We start from the raw sequence: 3,427 nt of genomic DNA, 5'->3' as shown, positions 1-3,427 counted from the left end.
CCTCTTGATCAATACCCAAAATGACGACTACACATTGTTGCACGATAATGTTTTAAAATTTCTCTACATTTTCAGCCATGGATTATCAGCTGTATTTCTGTTCGATTTGACGACAAAATTCGGTTTCACTATGAAGTAGCTGTCATTCTCCCAGGCCTGCCCCGATTTTCTGCTTCCACAGCCGCGATGGTCTCAAGAAAAGACATCTATTTCCTGAGCTATTACACGGTCCCCTTGAGAAATAGTACTGCCAGTACGATAATGTTTCGCTCGAAATAGCTCCAGTTTTTTACCAAAACAGCTATGACCTATTTAACGGTCATATTAAAAAGGAAACCCGCCATCACGGTATGCTTCGTCAGGACAAGTAGCCACACCTTCCTTAGAGAATAGGCCTTGCTTGGAGGAATGACCATATCTTGGTCTCATTAGTGAAAAGTTTCAAACCTATACCTTTTTGAAATAAATAAATCTGTTACTGCAAGTTTTAATTCTCATCCCATTTTGCACCACCTACATATTTTTATCATAAGTGTCCGTTGAATTACATGTCACATCATTTGTCAATGTGCCGCAAAAGTGAACATGCAAGTTAAGTTAACCATAATTCCATCAGTTAAAATTGGCATATGTTTTTTTATTTATCTCTAGCCATCATCTATCTCTCACCCTACTCTTAGGGACTAGCAGTCATCCAAGCTCTTGCTGTGCATCAGGCACTACTCGTGAATTCATTTTAGTTCTCCGTGACGTAATGCAGAGGATATCACTAGAACGACTTATCAAACCAGCCTTGTTAACCCTGATGTCCATCTGAAATTGCACAGTCAGGAAGGCCCATCCCCTGGGTGTTGAGTCCTAACGATTATGGTGAAGTAAGTTTTAGTATCACAAGGGCTAATTCTATAATTTCTTGTTTTTACACGTTTCTCATGCATGACCAGTATTTCGTTATTATATTCCTTTGCAAGTCGAGGGTGACTTGCATAGTTGGTGGCCGATGGTATCAGGATTATACAGTATGTTTATATATGATATAAGATATATATATTACACTGAATTATATTCTCACAATAAGGTATCAGGTATGCCTTTCTTGAACCAGGTCATGTCACTTTTGACAGATAATTGTTTTTCACATAGGTATCTCCCAATTGTAACTGCTGTTGGGAATGCCAATGGGAAAACCGTTCCATATAACCAGAATGTTTGGACCTTAGAAACAGATAAAGATCGGCTTCCTACTAATGACGCCGGATTTAGCCTCCTGCTTATACTTGTCGTTATAGTGTTTGATTACAGTGATGATTGTACTGTAGTGTTATCACTTCTTGTGACATGTGTTACTTAACATATGCTATTTGCATTGTGAAATAAACCTAATTCATATAAACCCATTGTCTGGTATCACATTCCTATTTTTGTATAGGATAGTTTCAACACACTGGGACAACCACCAGAGAGAGAGAGAGAGAGAGAGAGAGAGAGAGAGAGAGAGAGAGAGAGAGAGATGAAGAAAGAGGAAGACAGAGAAAAAGAAAGTGACAGAGAGAGAGAGAGCACGTGGGAGAAAGAGAGAGAAATAGAGATATTTATAGAATGAAATAGAGATAGAAATAGAGAGGAGAGAGAGGGAAAGAAAGAGTGAAAGAGAGATGGAATAAGAGAGAGAGACTGAGAGAGCATAAGAGGCAGATAGAGAGTGTGTGTAAACAGCTAAATGCCGCCAGTAGTGACCCGCGGTAGAAAGAACACAGACGTTCTCTACTGCAGTAGTTTATTGGGATGGCCCGGTATTACACTTGCTTCCAGCTAGCAAAGCTAGAGATCGGACCTGAGTGCTCCGCTGTTCTGTTCTGAACTCTCCCACTTCCTGTATCCCCTTCTGCTTCCAGCTGCACCTGGCTCCTGGTTGCTGCTGTGTTTGCTAGCATGGATACCCTAGGGCCATGAAATTCACCCTAAGGTTGTCTGAATTGCCATACTGATAATGAATATAATCAAGGTTAATCAAAGCAGAGGAAAAGGCTGATTTAATGAACCAAGCCTTGTTATATTAATTCAGTATTGTGAGGCAGGTATTCCCTCGTGACCTGAGAGATCCTGCTTCCTTTTTTCCTTCTACCTCCAGCTGCATCTGGATCCTGGTTGCAGTTTTAATTCTTAGACTGGATGCTCTAGGGAAATGAAAGTTGCCGCTATAATTAAACATCAGGAATGGTAAAGGAGGCAGAAAGAGAGAAGAAGCAGGTGAGTTCAGAACAGAACAGCAGAGCACACAGCTCTAACCTCCAGGCGCCCCGAAACAAATACTGCAGGAGAGAACGTCTGTGTTCTTTTCCCCCTGGGTCACAATTGACGGCATCTCGCTGTTTACAGACAGAGTGAGTTAGTGAGAAATAGAGAGATCGAAAGACAGAGAGAAAGGGTCTATTTTAAGCTGTCATTTGTCACTTCAGTTGCAGAAATGTGGAGAAAACATCTTTTCTTGAAGCTGCAGTGCAATCTGCTGTTACATCATGGCCATCGTTTTATCAGTTATCTACATCAGCATTTGGTTTAATCTTATGTGTCCTGTTGCTGTGTGCATGGAGCTAAAGCCGGTTCTGAAGCTAATACTGCAGCCGGTGTTGCTGTTAGAGCTGCACCTGCACTTATGATGCAGCAGATGTTACTACAGCTGGTGCTGGTTTTCAGTTGCAATTGAAGCTAGTGGTGGTTCTGAAGTTGCAAATGAAGCTTGCACTGTAGAAGGTGTTGTGGCTGGAACTGAAGGGACAAAATTCGGAGGGGTATTTTGTGTAGACACATTTGTACTTCAAAGTCTTGGAAATTTGGCATCCCCTTTAAGGTGAGTAGGTGGAGCAGAGTTTTAAGGGGGAAGACCTCACTTTTTCTGCATTTTGTCTTTTCTGTCTTTCGGATAGTGTGCGCACAATCAGAAATTTTCAGTATGCTCAAGATGACAGATGGCACTTTCCTAGGGATGTTTTTTTTTCCCTTGGGCAATCTTCTCGTTGTAGTATGAGCTGTGTATGCCAAGAACATGTCACATGAATATGCTTGTGGTCTATGCCCCCATTTTGAACAATATGGGCAGAATGGAGTGAGCATAGCCATAAGGCTAGTACAGTGGTAGCGCACCGGCCTCACATCCCTGTAGTCAGCATATCAAGCCCCATCCAAGCCTGGCGGTTACTGCTGTGGTTGGGTACCACGGTGGGTAAGTAAGCTCCGATCGAGTCAACACTCGTTTGCACTCTCACTAATCAGCACTCGCAGAAAGACTCGCATATAATCTCAGCAAAGCATCTGCTCCGCAATTAAGGCTTATCCTCATAATGTAGGGAGCAATTTGAAGATGGCACATTTGAAGGGTGCAGTACCTTCAATAATCTTTATGGATTTAGATATTGTTTTCCCCATG

General features: G+C 42.0%; 1 long non-coding RNA gene across 1 annotated transcript; it reads left to right on the top strand.

Annotated features, from left to right (window-relative positions):
• The first annotated feature begins 84 nt into the window (after positions 1-84).
• Positions 85-1,351, top strand: LOC122258097 (uncharacterized). The gene is made up of 3 exons (XR_006223647.2): positions 85-348; positions 681-875; positions 1,144-1,351. It is a non-coding gene; the product is annotated as an uncharacterized LOC122258097 (long non-coding RNA).
• The last annotated feature ends 2,076 nt before the right edge of the window (positions 1,352-3,427 follow it).

The sequence above is a fragment of the Penaeus japonicus genome, unplaced genomic scaffold, assembly GCF_977035675.1.
Source record: "Penaeus japonicus unplaced genomic scaffold, GWHDUDI00000001_assembly GWHDUDI00000022, whole genome shotgun sequence".
Classification (NCBI taxonomy): domain Eukaryota; kingdom Metazoa; phylum Arthropoda; class Malacostraca; order Decapoda; family Penaeidae; genus Penaeus; species Penaeus japonicus.
The sequence above is the reverse complement of the archived record's forward strand: the minus strand, read 5'-3'. Positions and strand labels throughout refer to the sequence as shown.